This window comes from Mytilus californianus, unplaced genomic scaffold (genome assembly GCF_021869535.1).
Source record: "Mytilus californianus isolate M0D057914Y unplaced genomic scaffold, xbMytCali1.0.p SCAF_3, whole genome shotgun sequence".
NCBI lineage: Eukaryota > Metazoa > Mollusca > Bivalvia > Mytilida > Mytilidae > Mytilus > Mytilus californianus.
In genome coordinates, this window is record NW_026262679.1 from 22256223 (window position 1) to 22277902 (window position 21680).

The window sequence follows — 21680 nt, forward strand, 5'->3', positions numbered from 1 at the left end:
GCAGTGCCCCCTTCCATCGGTGTGGTCGATATGAAACTAATATACACTTTTTGTTTTTCTTTCAGAGTACCTGACCCGGAGGTGGAGGCCACAGAAACCCAAGGCTAAGGCACAGATGCAGGAAACAGCAAGAGATAAGTATTTTTTCTGACTTGCAGTGCCCCCCTCCATCGGTGTGGTCGATATGAAACTAATATACACTTTTTGTTTTTCTTTCAGAGTACCTGACCCGGAGGTGGAGGCCGCAGAAACTCAAGGCAAAGGCACAGATGCAGGAAACAGCAAGAGATAAGTATTTTTTCTGACTTGCAGTGCCCCCTCCATCGGTGTGGTCGATATGAAACTAATATACACTTTTTGTTTTTCTTTCAGAGTACCTGACCCGGAGGTGGAGGCCGCAGAAACCCAAGGCAAAGGCACAGATGCAGGAAACAGCAAGAGATAAGTATTTTTTCTGACTTGCAGTGCCCCCCTCCATCGGTGTGGTCGATATGAAACTAATATACACTTTTTGTTTTTCTTTCAGAGTACCTGACCCGGAGGTGGAGGCCGCGGAACCCAAGGCAAAGGCACAGATGCAGGAAACAGCAAGAGATAAGTATTTTTTCTGACTTGCAGTGCCCCCCTCCATCGGTGTGGTCGATATGAAACTAATATACACTTTTTGTTTTTTCTTTCAGAGTACCTGACCCGGAGGTGGAGGCCACAGAAACCCAAGGCAAAGGCACAGATGCAGGAAACAGCAAGAGATAAGTATTTTTTCTGACTTGCAGTGCCCCCCTCCATCGGTGTGGTCGATATGAAACTAATATACACTTTTTGTTTTTCTTTCAGAGTACCTGACCCGGAGGTGGAGGCCGAAGAAACCCAAGGCAAAGGCACAGATGCAGGAAACAGCAAGAGATAAGTATTTTTTCTGACTTGCAGTGCCCCCCTCCATAGGTGTGGTCGATATGAAACTAATATACACTTTTTGTTTTTCTTTCAGAGTACCTGACCCGGAGGTGGAGGCCGCGGAAACCGGAGGTGGAGGCCGCGGAAACCCAAGGCAAAGGCACAGATGCAGGAAACAGCAAGAGATAAGTATTTTTTCTGACTTGCAGTGCCCCCCTCCATCGGTGTGGTCGATATGAAACTAATATACACTTTTTGTTTTTCTTTCAGAGTACCTGACCCAGAGGTGGAGGCCGCGGAAACTCAAGGCAAAGGCACAGATGCAGGAAACAGCAAGAGATAAGTATTTTTTCTGACTTACAGTGCCCCCCTCCATCGGTGTGGTCGATATGAAACTAATATACACTTTTTGTTTTTCTTTCAGAGTACCTGACCCGGAGGTGGAGGCCGCGGAAACCCAAGGCAAAGGCACAGATGCAGGAAACAGCAAGAGATAAGTATTTTTTCTGACTTGCAGTGCCCCCCTCCATCGGTGTGGTCGATATGAAACTAATATACACTTTTTGTTTTTCTTTCAGAGTACCTGACCCGGAGGTGGGGGCCGCAGAAACCCAAGGCAAAGGCACAGATGCAGGAAACAGCAAGAGATAAGTATTTTTTCTGACTTGCAGTGCCCCCTCCATCGGTGTGGTCGATATGAAACTAATATACACTTTTTGTTTTTCTTTCAGAGTACCTGACTCAGAGGTGGAGGCCGCAGAAACCCAAGGCAAAGGCACAGATGCAGGAAACAGCAAGAGATAAGTATTTTTTCTGACTTGCAGTGCCCCCCTCCATCGGTGTGGTCGATATGAAACTAATATACACTTTTTGTTTTTCTTTCAGAGTACCTGACCCGGAGGTGGAGGCCATGGAACCCAAGGCAAAGGCACAGATGCAGGAAACAGCAAGAGATAAGTATTTTTTCTGACTTGCAGTGCCCCCCTCCATCGGTGTGGTCGATATGAAACTAATATACACTTTTTGTTTTTCTTTCAGAGTACCTGACCCGGAGGTGGAGGCCGCAGAAACTCAAGGCAAAGGCACAGATGCAGGAAACAGCAAGAGATAAGTATTTTTTCTGACTTGCAGTGCCCCCTCCATCGGTGTGGTCGATATGAAACTAATATACACTTTTTGTTTTTCTTTCAGAGTACCTGACCCGGAGGTGGAGGCCGCAGAAACCCAAGGCAAAGGCACAGATGCAGGAAACAGCAAGAGATAAGTATTTTTTCTGACTTGCAGTGCCCCCCTCCATCGGTGTGGTCGATATGAAACTAATATACACTTTTTGTTTTTCTTTCAGAGTACCTGACCCGGAGGTGGAGGCCGCGGAACCCAAGGCAAAGGCACAGATGCAGGAAACAGCAAGAGATAAGTATTTTTTCTGACTTGCAGTGCCCCCCTCCATCTGTGTGGTCGATATGAAACTAATATACACTTTTTGTTTTTCTTTCAGAGTACCTGACCCGGAGGTGGAGGCCACAGAAACCCAAGGCAAAGGCACAGATGCAGGAAACAGCAAGAGATAAGTATTTTTTCTGACTTGCAGTGCCCCCCTCCATCGGTGTGGTCGATATGAAACTAATATACACTTTTTGTTTTTCTTTCAGAGTACCTGACCCGGAGGTGGAGGCCGAAGAAACCCAAGGCAAAGGCACAGATGCAGGAAACAGCAAGAGATAAGTATTTTTTCTGACTTGCAGTGCCCCCCTCCATAGGTGTGGTCGATATGAAACTAATATACACTTTTTGTTTTTCTTTCAGAGTACCTGACCCGGAGGTGGAGGCCGCGGAAACCGGAGGTGGAGGCCGCGGAAACCCAAGGCAAAGGCACAGATGCAGGAAACAGCAAGAGATAAGTATTTTTTCTGACTTGCAGTGCCCCCCTCCATCGGTGTGGTCGATATGAAACTAATATACACTTTTTGTTTTTCTTTCAGAGTACCTGACCCAGAGGTGGAGGCCGCGGAAACTCAAGGCAAAGGCACAGATGCAGGAAACAGCAAGAGATAATTATTTTTTCTGACTTACAGTGCCCCCCTCCATCGGTGTGGTCGATATGAAACTAATATACACTTTTTGTTTTTCTTTCAGAGTACCTGACCCGGAGGTGGGGGCCGCAGAAACCCAAGGCAAAGGCACAGATGCAGGAAACAGCAAGAGATAAGTATTTTTTCTGACTTGCAGTGCCCCCTCCATCGGTGTGGTCGATATGAAACTAATATACACTTTTTGTTTTTCTTTCAGAGTACCTGACTCAGAGGTGGAGGCCGCAGAAACCCAAGGCAAAGGCACAGATGCAGGAAACAGCAAGAGATAAGTATTTTTTCTGACTTGCAGTGCCCCCCTCCATCGGTGTGGTCGATATGAAACTAATATACACTTTTTGTTTTTCTTTCAGAGTACCTGACCCGGAGGTGGAGGCCACGGAACCCAAGGCAAAGGCACAGATGCAGGAAACAGCAAGAGATAAGTATTTTTTCTGACTTGCAGTGCCCCCCTCCATCGGTGTGGTCGATATGAAACTAATATACACTTTTTGTTTTTCTTTCAGAGTACCTGACCCGGAGGTGGAGGCCGCGGAAACCCAAGGCAAAGGCACAGATGCAGGAAACAGCAAGAGAAAAGTATTTTTTCTGACTTGCAGTGCCCCCCTCCATCGGTGTGGTCGATATGAAACTAATATACACTTTTTGTTTTTCTTTCAGAGTACCTGACCCGGAGGTGGAGGCCTCGGAAACCCAAGGCAAAGGCACAGATGCAGGAAACAGCAAGAGAAAAGTATTTTTTCTGACTTGCAGTGCCCCCCTCCATCGGTGTGGTCGATATGAAACTAATATACACTTTTTGTTTTTCTTTCAGAGTACCTGACCCGGAGGTGGAGGCTGCGGAAACCCAAGGCAAAGGCACAGATGCAGGAAACAGCAAGAGATAAGTATTTTTTCTGACTTGCAGTGCCCCCCTCCATCGGTGTGGTCGATATGAAACTAATATACACTTTTTGTTTTTCTTTCAGAGTACCTGACCCGGAGGTGGAGGCCACAGAAACCCAAGGCAAAGGCACAGATGCAGGAAACAGCAAGAGATAAGTATTTTTTCTGACTTGCAGTGCCCCCCTCCATCGGTGTGGTCGATATGAAACTAATATACACTTTTTGTTTTTCTTTCAGAGTACCTGACCCGGAGGTGGAGGCAACAGAAACCCAAGGCAAAGGCACAGATGCAGGAAACAGCAAGAGATAAGTATTGTTTCTGACTTGCAGTGCCCCCCTCCATCGGTGTGGTCGATATGAAACTAATATACACTTTTTGTTTTTCTTTCAGAGTACCTGACCCGGAGGTGGAGGCCGCGGAAACCCAAGGCAAAGGCACAGATGCAGGAAACAGCAAGAGATAAGTATTTTTTCTGACTTGCAGTGCCCCCCTCCATCGGTGTGGTCGATATGAAACTAATATACACTTTTTGTTTTTCTTTCAGAGTACCTGACCCGGAGGTGGAGGCCGCAGAAACCCAAGGCAAAGGCACAGATGCAGGAAACAGCAAGAGATAAGTATTTTTTCTGACTTGCAGTGCCCTCTCCATCGGTGTGGTCGATATGAAACTAATATACACTTTTTGTTTTTCTTTCAGAGTACCTGACTCAGAGGTGGAGGCCGCAGAAACCCAAGGCAAAGGCACAGATGCAGGAAACAGCAAGAGATAAGTATTTTTTCTGACTTGCAGTGCCCCCCTCCATCGGTGTGGTCGATATGAAACTAATATACACTTTTTGTTTTTCTTTCAGAGTACCTGACCCGGAGGTGGAGGCCACGGAACCCAAGGCAAAGGCACAGATGCAGGAAACAGCAAGAGATAAGTATTTTTTCTGACTTGCAGTGCCCCCCTCCATCGGTGTGGTCGATATGAAACTAATATACACTTTTTGTTTTTCTTTCAGAGTACCTGACCCGGAGGTGGAGGCCGCGGAAACCCAAGGCAAAGGTACAGATGCAGGAAACAGCAAGAGAAAAGTATTTTTTCTGACTTGCAGTGCCCCCCGCCATCGGTGTGGTCGATATGAAACTAATATACACTTTTTGTTTTTCTTTCAGAGTACCTGACCCGGAGGTGGAGGCCTCGGAAACCCAAGGCAAAGGCACAGATGCAGGAAACAGCAAGAGATAAGTATTTTTTCTGACTTGCAGTGCCCCCCTCCATCGGTGGTCGATATGAAACTAATATACACTTTTTGTTTTTCTTTCAGAGTACCTGACCCGGAGGTGGAAGCTGCGGAAACCCAAGGCAAAGGCACAGATGCAGGAAACAGCAAGAGATAAGTATTTTTTCTGACTTGCAGTGCCCCCCTCCATCGGTGTGGTCGATATGAAACTAATATACACTTTTTGTTTTTCTTTCAGAGTACCTGACCCGGAGGTGGAGGCCACAGAAACCCAAGGCAAAGGCACAGATGCAGGAAACAGCAAGAGATAAGTATTTTTTCTGACTTGCAGTGCCCCCCTCCATCGGTGTGGTCGATATGAAACTAATATACACTTTTTGTTTTTCTTTCAGAGTACCTGACCCGGAGGTGGAGGCAACAGAAACCCAAGGCAAAGGCACAGATGCAGGAAACCGCAAGAGATAAGTATTTTTTCTGACTTGCAGTGCCCCCCTCCATCGGTGTGGTCGATATGAAACTAATATACACTTTTTGTTTTTCTTTCAGAGTACCTGACCCGGAGTTGGAGGCAACAGAAACCCAAGGCAAAGGCACAGATGCAGGAAACAGCAAGAGATAAGTATTTTTTCTGACTTGCAGTGCCCCCCTCCATCGGTGTGGTCGATATGAAACTAATATACACTTTTTGTTTTTCTTTCAGAGTACCTGACCCGGAGGTGGAGGCCACAGAAACCCAAGGCAAAGGCACAGATGCAGGAAACAGCAAGAGATAAGTATTTTTTCTGACTTGCAGTGCCCCCCTCCATCGGTGTGGTCGATATGAAACTAATATACACTTTTTGTTTTTCTTTCAGAGTACCTGACCCGGAGGTGGAGGCCGCAGAAACCCAAGGCAAAGGCACAGATGCAGGAAACAGCAAGAGATAAGTATTTTTTCTGACTTGCAGTGCCCCCCTCCATCGGTGTGGTCGATATGAAACTAATATACACTTTTTGTTTTTCTTTCAGAGTACCTGACCTGGAGGTGGAGGCCACGGAACCCAAGGCAAAGGCACAGATGCAGGAAACAGCAAGAGATAAGTATTTTTTCTGACTTGCAGTGCCCCCCTCCATCGGTGTGGTCGATATGAAACTAATATACACTTTTTGTTTTTCTTTCAGAGTACCTGACCCGGAGGTGGAGGCCACAGAAACCCAAGGCAAAGGCACAGATGCAGGAAACAGCAAGAGATAAGTATTTTTTCTGACTTGCAGTGCCCCCCTCCATCGGTGTGGTCGATATGAAACTAATATACACTTTTTGTTTTTCTTTCAGAGTACCTGACCCGGAGGTGGAGGCCGCGGAAACCCAAGGCAAAGGCACAGATGCAGGAAACAGCAAGAGATAAGTATTTTTTCTGACTTGCAGTGCCCCCTTCCATCGGTGTGGTCGATATGAAACTAATATACACTTTTTGTTTTTCTTTCAGAGTACCTGACCCGGAGGTGGAGGCCACGGAACCCAAGGCAAAGGCACAGATGCAGGAAACAGCAAGAGATAAGTATTTTTTCTGACTTGTAGTGCCCCCCTCCATCGGTGTGGTCAATATGAAACTAATATACACTTTTTGTTTTGTCTTTCAGAGTACCTGACCCGGAGGTGGAGGCCGCAGAAACCCAAGGCAAAGGCACAGATGCAGGAAACAGCAAGAGAAAAGTATTTTTTCTGACTTGCAGTGCCCCCCTCCATCGGTGTGGTCAATATGAAACTAATATACACTTTTTGTTTTTCTTTCAGAGTACCTGACCCGGAGGTGGAGGCCGCAGAAACCCAAGGCAAAGGCACAGATGCAGGAAACAGCAAGAGATAAGTATTTTTTCTGACTTGCAGTGCCCCCCTCCATCGGTGTGGTCGATATGAAACTAATATACACTTTTTGTTTTTCTTTCAGAGTACCTGACCCGGAGGTGGAGGCCGCGGAAACTCAAGGCAAAGGCACAGATGCAGGAAACAGCAAGAGATAAGTATTTTTTCTGACTTACAGTGCCCCCCTCCATCGGTGTGGTCGATATGAAACTAATATACACTTTTTGTTTTTCTTTCAGAGTACCTGACCCGGAGGTGGAGGCTGCGGAAACCCAAGGCAAAGGCACAGATGCAGGAAACAGCAAGAGATAAGTATTTTTTCTGACTTGCAGTGCCCCCCTCCATCGGTGTGGTCGATATGAAACTAATATACACTTTTTGTTTTTCTTTCAGAGTACCTGACCCGGAGGTGGAGGCCGCAGAAACCCAAGGCAAAGGCACAGATGCAGGAAACAGCAAGAGATAAGTATTTTTTCTGACTTGCAGTGCCCCCTCCATCGGTGTGGTCGATATGAAACTAATATACACTTTTTGTTTTTCTTTCAGAGTACCTGACTCAGAGGTGGAGGCCGCAGAAACCCAAGGCAAAGGCACAGATGCAGGAAACAGCAAGAGATAAGTATTTTTTCTGACTTGCAGTGCCCCCCTCCATCGGTGTGGTCGATATGAAACTAATATACACTTTTTGTTTTTCTTTCAGAGTACCTGACCCGGAGGTGGAGGCCGCGGAAACCCAAGGCAAAGGCACAGATGCAGGAAACAGCAAGAGAAAAGTATTTTTTCTGACTTGCAGTGCCCCCCTCCATCGGTGTGGTCGATATGAAACTAATATACACTTTTTGTTTTTCTTTCAGAGTACCTGACCCGGAGGTGGAGGCCTCGGAAACCCAAGGCAAAGGCACAGATGCAGGAAACAGCAAGAGAAAAGTATTTTTTCTGACTTGCAGTGCCCCCCTCCATCGGTGTGGTAGATATGAAACTAATATACACTTTTTGTTTTTCTTTCAGAGTACCTGACCCGGAGGTGGAGGCCACAGAAACCCAAGGCAAAGGCACAGATGCAGGAAACAGCAAGAGATAAGTATTTTTTCTGACTTGCAGTGCCCCCCTCCATCGGTGTGGTCGATATGAAACTAATATACACTTTTTGTTTTTCTTTCAGAGTACCTGACCCGGAGGTGGAGGCCGCAGAAACCCAAGGCAAAGGCACAGATGCAGGAAACAGCAAGAGATAAGTATTTTTTCTGACTTGCAGTGCCCCCTCCATCGGTGTGGTCGCTATGAAACTAATATACACTTTTTGTTTTTCTTTCAGAGTACCTGACTCAGAGGTGGAGGCCGCAGAAACCCAAGGCAAAGGCACAGATGCAGGAAACAGCAAGAGATAAGTATTTTTTCTGACTTGCAGTGCCCCCCTCCATCGGTGTGGTCGATATGAAACTAATATACACTTTTTGTTTTTCTTTCAGAGTACCTGACCCGGAGGTGGAGGCCGCGGAAACCCAAGGCAAAGGCACAGATGCAGGAAACAGCAAGAGAAAAGTATTTTTTCTGACTTGCAGTGCCCCCCTCCATCGGTGTGGTCGATATGAAACTAATATACACTTTTTGTTTTTCTTTCAGAGTACCTGACCCGGAGGTGGAGGCCTCGGAAACCCAAGGCAAAGGCACAGATGCAGGAAACAGCAAGAGAAAAGTATTTTTTCTGACTTGCAGTGCCCCCCTCCATCGGTGTGGTAGATATGAAACTAATATACACTTTTTGTTTTTCTTTCAGAGTACCTGACCCAGAGGTGGAGGCCACAGAAACCCAAGGCAAAGGCACAGATGCAGGAAACAGCAAGAGATAAGTATTTTTTCTGACTTGCAGTGCCCCCCTCCATCGGTGTGGTCGATATGATACTAATATACACTTTTTGTTTTTCTTTCAGAGTACCTGACCCGGAGGTGGAGGCAACAGAAACCCAAGGCAAAGGCACAGATGCAGGAAACAGCAAGAGATAAGTATTTTTTCTGACTTGCAGTGCCCCCCTCCATCGGTGTGGTCGATATGAAACTAATATACACTTTTTGTTTTTCTTTCAGAGTACCTGACCCGGAGGTGGAGGCCGCGGAAACCCAAGGCAAAGGCACAGATGCAGGAAACAGCAAGAGATAAGTATTTTTTCTGACTTGCAGTGCCCCCCTCCATCGGTGTGGTCGATATGAAACTAATATACACCTTTTGGTTTTCTTTCAGAGTACCTGACCCGGAGGTGGAGGCCGCAGAAACCCAAGGCAAAGGCACAGATGCAGGAAACAGCAAGAGATAAGTATTTTTTCTGACTTGCAGTGCCCCCCTCCATCGGTGTGGTCGATATGAAACTAATATACACTTTTTGTTTTTCTTTCAGAGTACCTGACTCAGAGGTGGAGGCCGCAGAAACCCAAGGCAAAGGCACAGATGCAGGAAACAGCAAGAGATAAGTATTTTTTCTGACTTGCAGTGCCCCCCTCCATTGGTGTGGTCGATATGAAACTAATATACACTTTTTGTTTTTCTTTCAGAGTACCTGACCCGGAGGTGGAGGCCACGGAACCCAAGGCAAAGGCACAGATGCAGGAAACAGCAAGAGATAAGTATTTTTTCTAACTTGCAGTGCCCCCCTCCATCGGTGTGGTCGATATGAAACTAATATACACTTTTTGTTTTTCTTTCAGAGTACCTGACCCGGAGGTGGAGGCCGCGGAAACCCAAGGCAAAGGTACAGATGCAGGAAACAGCAAGAGAAAAGTATTTTTTCTGACTTGCAGTGCCCCCCTCCATCGGTGTGGTCGATATGAAACTAATATACACTTTTTGTTTTTCTTTCAGAGTACCTGACCCGGAGGTGGAGGCCTCGGAAACCCAAGGCAAAGGCACAGATGCAGGAAACAGCAAGAGATAAGTATTTTTTCTGACTTGCAGTGCCCCCCTCCATCGGTGTGGTCGATATGAAACTAATATACACTTTTTGTTTTTCTTTCAGAGTACCTGACCCGGAGGTGGAAGCTGCGGAAACCCAAGGCAAAGGCACAGATGCAGGAAACAGCAAGAGATAAGTATTTTTTCTGACTTGCAGTGCCCCCCTCCATCGGTGTGGTCGATATGAAACTAATATACACTTTTTGTTTTTCTTTCAGAGTACCTGACCCGGAGGTGGAGGCCACAGAAACCCAAGGCAAAGGCACAGATGCAGGAAACAGCAAGAGATAAGTATTTTTTCTGACTTGCAGTGCCCCCCTCCATCGGTGTGGTCGATATGAAACTAATATACACTTTTTGTTTTTCTTTCAGAGTACCTGACCCGGAGGTGGAGGCAACAGAAACCCAAGGCAAAGGCACAGATGCAGGAAACAGCAAGAGATAAGTATTTTTTCTGACTTGCAGTGCCCCCCTCCATCGGTGTGGTCGATATGAAACTAATATACACTTTTTGTTTTTCTTTCAGAGTACCTGACCCGGAGTTTGAGGCAACAGAAACCCAAGGCAAAGGCACAGATGCAGGAAACAGCAAGAGATAAGTATTTTTTCTGACTTGCAGTGCCCCCCTCCATCGGTGTGGTCGATATGAAACTAATATACACTTTTTGTTTTTCTTTCAGAGTACCTGACCCGGAGGTGGAGGCCTCGGAAACCCAAGGCAAAGGCACAGATGCAGGAAACAGCAAGAGATAAGTATTTTTTCTGACTTGCAGTGCCCCCCTCCATCGGTGTGGTCGATATGAAACTAATATACACTTTTTGTTTTTCTTTCAGAGTACCTGACCCGGAGGTGGAAGCTGCGGAAACCCAAGGCAAAGGCACAGATGCAGGAAACAGCAAGAGATAAGTATTTTTTCTGACTTGCAGTGCCCCCCTCCATCGGTGTGGTCGATATGAAACTAATATACACTTTTTGTTTTTCTTTCAGAGTACCTGACCCGGAGGTGGAGGCCACAGAAACCCAAGGCAAAGGCACAGATGCAGGAAACAGCAAGAGATAAGTATTTTTTCTGACTTGCAGTGCCCCCCTCCATCGGTGTGGTCGATATGAAACTAATATACACTTTTTGTTTTTCTTTCAGAGTACCTGACCCGGAGGTGGAGGCAACAGAAACCCAAGGCAAAGGCACAGATGCAGGAAACCGCAAGAGATAAGTATTTTTTCTGACTTGCAGTGCCCCCCTCCATCGGTGTGGTCGATATGAAACTAATATACACTTTTTGTTTTTCTTTCAGAGTACCTGACCCGGAGTTGGAGGCAACAGAAACCCAAGGCAAAGGCACAGATGCAGGAAACAGCAAGAGATAAGTATTTTTTCTGACTTGCAGTGCCCCCCTCCATCGGTGTGGTCGATATGAAACTAATATACACTTTTTGTTTTTCTTTCAGAGTACCTGACCCGGAGGTGGAGGCCACAGAAACCCAAGGCAAAGGCACAGATGCAGGAAACAGCAAGAGATAAGTATTTTTTCTGACTTGCAGTGCCCCCCTCCATTGGTGTGGTCGATATGAAACTAATATACACTTTTTGTTTTTCTTTCAGAGTACCTGACCCGGAGGTGGAGGCCACGGAACCCAAGGCAAAGGCACAGATGCAGGAAACAGCAAGAGATAAGTATTTTTTCTGACTTGCAGTGCCCCCCTCCATCGGTGTGGTCGATATGAAACTAATATACACTTTTTGTTTTTCTTTCAGAGTACCTGACCCGGAGGTGGAGGCCGCGGAAACCCAAGGCAAAGGTACAGATGCAGGAAACAGCAAGAGAAAAGTATTTTTTCTGACTTGCAGTGCCCCCCTCCATCGGTGTGGTCGATATGAAACTAATATACACTTTTTGTTTTTCTTTCAGAGTACCTGACCCGGAGGTGGAGGCCTCGGAAACCCAAGGCAAAGGCACAGATGCAGGAAACAGCAAGAGATAAGTATTTTTTCTGACTTGCAGTGCCCCCCTCCATCGGTGTGGTCGATATGAAACTAATATACACTTTTTGTTTTTCTTTCAGAGTACCTGACCCGGAGGTGGAGGCAACAGAAACCCAAGGCAAAGGCACAGATGCAGGAAACAGCAAGAGATAAGTATTTTTTCTGACTTGCAGTGCCCCCCTCCATCGGTGTGGTCGATATGAAACTAATATACACTTTTTGTTTTTCTTTCAGAGTACCTGACCCGGAGTTTGAGGCAACAGAAACCCAAGGCAAAGGCACAGATGCAGGAAACAGCAAGAGATAAGTATTTTTTCTGACTTGCAGTGCCCCCCTCCATCGGTGTGGTCGATATGAAACTAATATACACTTTTTGTTTTTCTTTCAGAGTACCTGACCCGGAGGTGGAGGCCTCGGAAACCCAAGGCAAAGGCACAGATGCAGGAAACAGCAAGAGATAAGTATTTTTTCTGACTTGCAGTGCCCCCCTCCATCGGTGTGGTCGATATGAAACTAATATACACTTTTTGTTTTTCTTTCAGAGTACCTGACCCGGAGGTGGAAGCTGCGGAAACCCAAGGCAAAGGCACAGATGCAGGAAACAGCAAGAGATAAGTATTTTTTCTGACTTGCAGTGCCCCCCTCCATCGGTGTGGTCGATATGAAACTAATAAACACTTTTTGTTTTTCTTTCAGAGTACCTGACCCGGAGGTGGAGGCCACAGAAACCCAAGGCAAAGGCACAGATGCAGGAAACAGCAAGAGATAAGTATTTTTTCTGACTTGCAGTGCCCCCCTCCATCGGTGTGGTCGATATGAAACTGATATACACTTTTTGTTTTTCTTTCAGAGTACCTGACCCGGAGGTGGAGGCAACAGAAACCCAAGGCAAAGGCACAGATGCAGGAAACCGCAAGAGATAAGTATTTTTTCTGACTTGCAGTGCCCCCCTCCATCGGTGTGGTCGATATGAAACTAATATACACTTTTTGTTTTTCTTTCAGAGTACCTGACCCGGAGTTGGAGGCAACAGAAACCCAAGGCAAAGGCACAGATGCAGGAAACAGCAAGAGATAAGTATTTTTTCTGACTTGCAGTGCCCCCCTCCATCGGTGTGGTCGATATGAAACTAATATACACTTTTTGTTTTTCTTTCAGAGTACCTGACCCGGAGGTGGAGGCCACAGAAACCCAAGGCAAAGGCACAGATGCAGGAAACAGCAAGAGATAAGTATTTTTTCTGACTTGCAGTGCCCCCCTCCATTGGTGTGGTCGATATGAAACTAATATACACTTTTTGTTTTTCTTTCAGAGTACCTGACCCGGAGTTGGAGGCAACAGAAACCCAAGGCAAAGGCACAGATGCAGGAAACAGCAAGAGATAAGTATTTTTTCTGACTTGCAGTGCCCCCCTCCATCGGTGTGGTCGATATGAAACTAATATACACTTTTTGTTTTTCTTTCAGAGTACCTGACCCGGAGGTGGAGGCCACAGAAACCCAAGGCAAAGGCACAGATGCAGGAAACAGCAAGAGATAAGTATTTTTTCTGACTTGCAGTGCCCCCCTCCATCGGTGTGGTCGATATGAAACTAATATACACTTTTTGTTTTTCTTTCAGAGTACCTGACCCGGAGGTGGAGGCCGCAGAAACCCAAGGCAAAGGCACAGATGCAGGAAACAGCAAGAGATAAGTATTTTTTCTGACTTGCAGTGCCCCCCTCCATCGGTGTGGTCGATATGAAACTAATATACACTTTTTGTTTTTCTTTCAGAGTACCTGACCCGGAGGTGGAGGCCACAGAAACCGAAGGCAAAGGCACAGATGCAGGAAACAGCAAGAGATAAGTATTTTTTCTGACTTGCAGTGCCCCCCTCCATCGGTGTGGTCGATATGAAACTAATATACACTTTTTGTTTTTCTTTCAGAGTACCTGACCCAGAGGTGGAGGCTGCAGAAACCCAAGGCAAAGGCACAGATGCAGGAAACAGCAAGAGATAAGTATTTTTTCTGACTTGCAGTGCCCCCCTCCATCGGTGTGGTCGATATGAAACTAATATACATTTTTTGTTTTTCTTTCAGAGTACCTGACCTGGAGGTGGAGGCCGCGGAAACCTAAGGCAAAGGCACAGATGCAGGAAACAGCAAGAGATAAGTATTTTTTCTGACTTGCAGTGCCCCCCTCCATCGGTGTGGTCGATATGAAACTAATATACACTTTTTGTTTTTCTTTCAGAGTACCTGACCCGGAGGTGGAGGCCGCAGAAACCCAAGGCAAAGGCACAGATGCAGGAAACAGCAAGAGATAAGTATTTTTTCTGACTTGCAGTGCCCCCCTCCATCGGTGTGGTCGATATGAAACTAATATACACTTTTTGTTTTTCTTTCAGAGTACCTGACCTGGAGGTGGAGGCTGCGAAACCCAAGGCAAAGGCACAGATGCAGGAAACAGCAAGAGATAAGTATTTTTTCTGACTTGCAGTGCCCCCCTCCATCGATGTGGTCGATATGAAACTAATATACACTTTTTGTTTTTCTTTCAGAGTACCTGACCCAGAGGTGGAGGCTGCAGAAACCCAAGGCAAAGGCACAGATGCAGGAAACAGCAAGAGATGAGTATTTTTTCTGACTTGCAGTGCCCCCCCCTCCATCGGTGTGGTCGATATGAAACTAATATACACTTTTTGTTTTTCTTTCAGAGTACCTGACCCGGAGGTGGAGGCTGCGAAACCCAAGGCAAAGGCACAGATGCAGGAAACAGCAAGAGATAAGTATTTTTTTTGACTTGCAGTGCCTCCCTCCATCGGTGTGGTCGATATGAAACTAATATACACTTTTTGTTTTTCTTTCAGAGTACCTGACCCGGAGGTGGAGGCCGCGGATACCAAGGAAAAGTCACAGATGCAGGAAACAGCAAGAGATAAGTATTTTTTCTGACTTGCAGTGCCCCCCTCCATCGGTGTGGTCGATATGAAACTAATATACACTTTTTGTTTTTCTTTCAGAGTACCTGACCCGGAGGTGGAGGCCGCAGAAACCCAAGGCAAAGGCACAGAAGCAGGAAACAGCAAGAGATAAGTATTTTTTCTGACTTGCAGTGCCCCCCTCCATCGGTGTGGTCGATATGAAACTAATATACACTTTTTGTTTTTCTTTCAGAGTACCTGACCCAGAGGTAGAGACCGCAGAAACCCAAGGCAAAGGCACAGATGCAGGAAACAGCAAGAGATAAGTATTTTTTCTGACTTGCAGTGCCCCCCTCCATCGGTGTGGTCGATATGAAACTAATATACACTTTTTCTTTTTCTTTCAGAGTACCTGACCCGGAGGTGGAGGCGGCAGAAACCCAAGGCAAAGGCACAGATGCAGGAAACAGCAAGAGATAAGTATTTTTTCTGACTTGCAGTGCCCCCCTCCATCGGTGTGGTGGATATGAAACTAATATACACTTTTTGTTTTTCTTTCAGAGTACCTGACCCGGAGGTGGAGGCCGCGGAAACCTAAGGCAAAGGCACAGATGCAGCAAACAGCAAGAGATAAGTATTTTTTCTGACTTGCAGTGCCCCCCTCCGTCGGTGTGGTCGATATGAAACTAATATACACTTTTTGTTTTTCTTTCAGAGTACCTGACCCGGAGGTGGAGGCTGAGAAACCCAAGGCAAAGGCACAGATGCAGGAAACAGCAAGAGATAAGTATTTTTTCTGACTTGCAGTGCCTCCCTCCATCGGTGTGGTCGATATGAAACTAATATACACTTTTTGTTTTTCTTTCAGAGTACCTGACCAGGAGGTGGAGGCCACAGAAACCCAAGGCAAAGGCACAGATGCAGGAAACAGCAAGAGATAAGTATTTTTTCTGACTTGCAGTGCCCCCCTCCATCGGTGTGGTCGATATGAAACTAATATACACATTTTGTTTTTCTTTCAGAGTACCTGACCCAGAGGTGGTGGCCGCAGAAACCCAAGGCAAAGGCACAGATGCAGGAAACAGCAAGAGAAAAGTATTTTTTCTGACTTGCAGTGCCCCCCTCCATCGGTGTGGTCGATATGAAACTAATATACACTTTTTCTTTTTCTTTCAGAGTACCTGACCCGGAGGTGGAGGCGGCAGAAACCCAAGGCAAAGGCACAGATGCAGGAAACAGCAAGAGATAAGTATTTTTTCTGACTTGCAGTGCCCCCCTCCATCGGTGTGGTGGATATGAAACTAATATACACTTTTTGTTTTTCTTTCAGAGTACCTGACCCGGAGGTGGAGGCCGCGGAAACCTAAGGCAAAGGCACAGATGCAGCAAACAGCAAGAGATAAGTATTTTTTCTGACTTGCAGTGCCCCCCTCCATCGGTGTGGTCGATATGAATCTAATATACACTTTTTGTTTTTCTTTCAGAGTACCTGACCCAGAGGTGGAGGCTGCAGAAACCCAAGGCAAAGGCACAGATGCAGGAAACAGCAAGAGATAAGTATTTTTTCTGACTTGCAGTGCCCCCCTCCATCGGTGTGGTCCATATGAAACTAATATACACATTTTATTTTCTTTCAGAGTACCTGACCCGGAGGTGGAGGCCGCAGAAACCCAAGGCAAAGGCACAGATGCAGGAAACAGCAAGAGATAAGTATTTTTTCTGACTTGCAGTGCCCCCCTCCGTCGGTGTGGTCGATATGAAACTAATATACACTTTTTGTTTTTCTTTCAGAGTAACTGACCAGGAGGTGGAGGCCACAGAAACCCAAGGCAAAGGCACAGATGCAGGAAACAGCAAGAGATAAGTATTTTTTCTGACTTGCAGTGCCCCCCTCCATCGGTGTGGTCGATATGAAACTAATATACACATTTTGTTTTTCTTTCAGAGTACCTGACCCAGAGGTGGTGGCCGCAGAAACCCAAGGCAAAGGCACAGATGCAGGAAACAGCAAGAGATAAGTATTTTTTCTGACTTGCTGTGCCCACCTCCATCGGTGTGGTCGATATGAAACTAATATACACTTTTTGTTTTTCTTTCAGAGTACCTGACCCGGAGGTGGGGGCCACGAAACCCAAGGCAAAGGCACAGATGCAGGAAACAGCAAGAGATAAGTATTTTTTCTGACTTGCAGTGCCCCCCTCCATTGGTGTGGTCGATATGAAACTAATATACACTTTTTGTTTTTCTTTCAGAGTACCTGACCCGGAGGTGGAGACCGCAGGAACCCAAGGCAAAGGCACAGATGCAGGAAACAGCAACAGATAAGTATTTTTTCTGATTTGCAGTGCCCCCCTCCATCGGTGTGGTCGATATGAAACTAATATACACTTTTTGTTTTTCTTTCAGAGTACCTGACCCGGAGGTGGAGGCCGCGGAACCTAAGGCAAAGGCACAGATGCAGGAAACAGCAAGAGATAAGTATTTTTTCTGACTTGCAGTGCCCCCCTCCATCGGTGTGGTCGATATGAAACTAATATACACTTTTTGTTTTTCTTTCAGAGTACCTGACATGGAGGTGGAGGCCGCGGAACCCAAGGCAAAGGCACAACTGCAGGAAACAGCAAGAGATAAGTATTTTTTCTGACTTGCAGTGCCCCCCTCCATCGGTGTGGTCGATATGAAACTAATATACACTTTTTGTTTTTCTTTCAGAGTACCTGACCCGGAGGTGGAGGCCGTGGAACCCAAGGCAAAGGCACAGATGCAGGAAACAGCAAGAGATAAGTATTTTTTCTGACTTGCAGTGCCCCCCTCCATCGGTGTGGTCGATATGAAACTAATATACACTTTTTGTTTTTCTTTCAGAGTACCTGACCCGGATGTGGAGGCCGCGGATACCAAGGCAAAGGCACAGATGCAGGAAACAGCAAGAGATAAGTATTTTTTCTGACTTGCAGTGCCCCCCTCCATCGGTGTGGTCGATATGAAACTAAAATACACTTTTTGTTTTTCTTTCAGAGTACCTGACCCGGAAGTGGAGGCCGCAGAAACCCAAGGCAAAGGCACAGATGCAGGAAACAGCAAGAGATAAGTATTTTTTCTGACTTGCAGTGCCCCCCTCCATCGGTGTGGTCGATATGAAACTAATATACACTTTTTGTTTTTCTTTCAGAGTACCTGACCCGGAGGTGGAGGCCGTGGAACCCAAGGCAAAGGCACAGATGCAGGAAACAGCAAGAGATAAGTATTTTTTCTGACTTGCAGTGCCCCCCTCCATCGGTGTGGTCGATATGAAACTAATATACACTTTTTGTTTTTCTTTCAGAGTACCTGACCCGGAGGTGGAGGCCGCGGATACCAAGGAAAAGTCACAGATGCAGGAAACAGCAAGAGATAAGTATTTTTTCTGACTTGCAGTGCCCCCCTCCATCGGTGTGGTCGATATGAAACTAATATACACTTTTTGTTTTTCTTTCAGAGTACCTGACCCGGAGGTGGAGGCAACAGAAACCCAAGGCAAAGGCACAGATGCAGGAAACAGCAAGAGATAAGTATTTTTTCTGACTTGCAGTGCCCCCCTCCATCGGTGTGGTCGATATGAAACTAATATACACTTTTTGTTTTTCTTTCAGAGTACCTGACCCGGAGGTGGAGGCCACAGAAACCCAAGGCAAAGGCACAGATGCAGGAAACAGCAAGAGATAAGTATTTTTTCTGACTTGCAGTGCCCCCCTCCATCGGTGTGGTCGATATGAAACTAATATACACTTTTTGTTTTTCTTTCAGAGTACCTGACCCGGAGGTGGAGGCCGCGGATACCAAGGAAAAGTCACAGATGCAGGAAACAGCAAGAGATAAGTATTTTTTCTGACTTGCAGTGCCCCCCTCCATCGGTGTGGTCGATATGAAACTAATATACACTTTTTGTTTTTCTTTCAGAGTACCTGACCCGGAGGTGGAGGCAACAGAAACCCAAGGCAAAGGCACAGATGCAGGAAACAGCAAGAGATAAGTATTTTTTCTGACTTGCAGTGCCCCCCTCCATCGGTGTGGTCGATATGAAACTAATATACACTTTTTGTTTTTCTTTCAGAGTACCTGACCCGGAGGTGGAGGCCACAGAAACCCAAGGCAAAGGCACAGATGCAGGAAACAGCAAGAGATAAGTATTTTTTCTGACTTGCAGTGCCCCCCTCCATCGGTGTGGTAGATATGAAACTAATATACACTTTTTGTTTTTCTTTCAGAGTACCTGACCCGGAGGTGGAGGCCGCAGAAACCCAAGGCAAAGGCACAGATGCAGGAAACAGCAAGAGATAAGTATTTTTTCTGACTTGCAGTGCCCCCCTCCATCGGTGTGGTCGATATGAAACTAATATACACTTTTTGTTTTTCTTTCAGAGTACCTGACCCGGAGGTGGAGGCCACGGAACCCAAGGCAAAGGCACAGATGCAGGAAACAGCAAGAGATAAGTATTTTTTCTGACTTGCAGTGCCCCCCTCCATCGGTGTGGTCGATATGAAACTAATATACACTTTTTGTTTTTCTTTCAGAGTACCTGACCCGGAGGTGGAGGCCGCGGAAACCCAAGGCAAAGGCACAGATGCAGGAAACAGGAAGAGAAAAGTATTTTTTCTGACTTGCAGTGCCCCCCTCCATCGGTGTGGTAGATATGAAACTAATATACACTTTTTGTTTTTCTTTCAGAGTACCTGACCCGGAGGTGGAGGCCGCGGAAACCCAAGGCAAAGGCACAGATGCAGGAAACAGCAAGAGAAAAGTATTTTTTCTGACTTGCAGTGCCCCCCTCCATCGGTGTGGTAGATATGAAACTAATATACACTTTTTGTTTTTCTTTCAGAGTACCTGACCCGGAGGTGGAGGCCGCGGAAACCCAAGGCAAAGGCACAGATGCAGGAAACAGCAAGAGATAAGTATTTTTTCTGACTTGCAGTGCCCCCCTCCATCGGTGTGGTCGATATGAAACTAATATACACTTTTTGTTTTTCTTTCAGAGTACCTGACCCGGAGGTGGAGGCCGCGGAAACCCAAGGCAAAGGCACAGATGCAGAAAACAGCAAGAGATAAGTATTTTTTCTGACTTGCAGTGCCCCCTCCATCGGTGTGGTCGATATGAAACTAATATACACTTTTTGTTTTTCTTTCAGAGTACCTGACCCTGAGGTGGAGGCCGCAGAAACTCAAGGCAAAGGCACAAATGCAGGAAACAGCAAGAGATAAGTATTTTTTCTGACTTGCAGTGCCCCCCTCCATCGGTGTGGTCGATATGAAACTAATATACACTTTTTGTTTTTCTTTCAGAGTACCTGACCCGGAGGTGGAGGCCACAGAAACCCAAGGCAAAGACACAGATGCAGGAAACAGCAAGAGATAAGTATTTTTTCTGACTTGCAGTGCCCCCCTCCATCGGTGTGGTCGATATGAAACTAATATACACTTTTTGTTTTTCTTTCAGAGTACTGTAAATTCAGAAATTATTGCGTGCATTTATTATTGCGATTTTTTTCATTTTAGACTAAACTGCGATTTTAATTTCTGCGGTTTTGAGAAAAACCCTGTTTAATTCTTATAAAAAACTTCAAAATGCGAGTTTAAATTATTGCGATTATAACCCTGTCGCATTTTTCGCAATAATAAAAACATCGCAATAATTTCTGAATTTACAGTACCTGACCCGGAGGTGGAGGCAACAGAAACCCAAGGCAAAGGCACAGATGCAGGAAACAGCAAGAGATAAGTATTTTTTCTGACTTGCAGTGCCCCCCTCCATCGGTGTGGTCGATATGAAACTAATATACACTTTTTGTTTTTCTTTCAGAGTACCTGACCCGGAGGTGGAGGCCACAGAAACACAAGGCAAAGGCACAGGTGCAGGAAACAGCAAGAGATAAGTATTTTTTCTGACTTGCAGTGCCCCCCTCCATCGGTGTGGTCGATATGAAACTAATATACACTTTTTCTTTTTCTTTCAGAGTACCTGACCCGGAGGTGGAGGCCGCAGAAACCCAAGGCAAAGGCACAGATGCAGGAAACAGCAAGAGATAAGTATTTTTTCTGACTTGCAGTGCCCCCCTCCATCGGTGTGGTCGATATGAAACTAATATACACTTTTTGTTTTTCTTTCAGAGTACCTGACCCGGAGGTGGAGGCCACGGAACCCAAGGCAAAGGCACAGATGCAGGAAACAGCAAGAGATAAGTATTTTTTCTGACTTGCAGTGCCCCCCTCCATCGGTGTGGTCGATATGAAACTAATATACACTTTTTGTTTTTCTTTCAGAGTACCTGACCCGGAGGTGGAGGCCACAGAAACCCAAGGCAAAGGCACAGATGCAGGAAACAGCAAGAGATAAGTATTTTTTCTGACTTGCAGTGCCCCCTCCATCGGTGTGGTCGATATGAAACTAATATACACTTTTTGTTTTTCTTTCAGAGTACCTGACCCCGGAGGTGCAGGCCGCGGAAACCCAAGGCAAAGGCACAGATGCAGGAAACAGCAAGAGATAAGTATTTTTTCTGACTTGCAGTGCCCCCCTCCATCGGTGTGGTCGATATGAAACTAATATACACTTTTTGTTTTTCTTTCAGAGTACCTGACCCGGAGGTGGAGGCCGCGGAAACCCAAGGCAAAGGCACAGATGCAGGAAACAGCAAGAGATAAGTATTTTTTCTGACTTGCAGTGCCCCCCTCCATCGGTGTGGTCGATATGAAACTAATATACACTTTTTGTTTTTCTTTCAGAGTACCTGACCCGGAGGTGGAGGCCACGGAACCCAAGGCAAAGGCACAGATGCAGGAAACAGCAAGAGATAAGTATTTTTTCTGACTTGCAGTGCCCCGCTCCATCGGTGTGGTCGATATGAAACTAATATACACTTTTT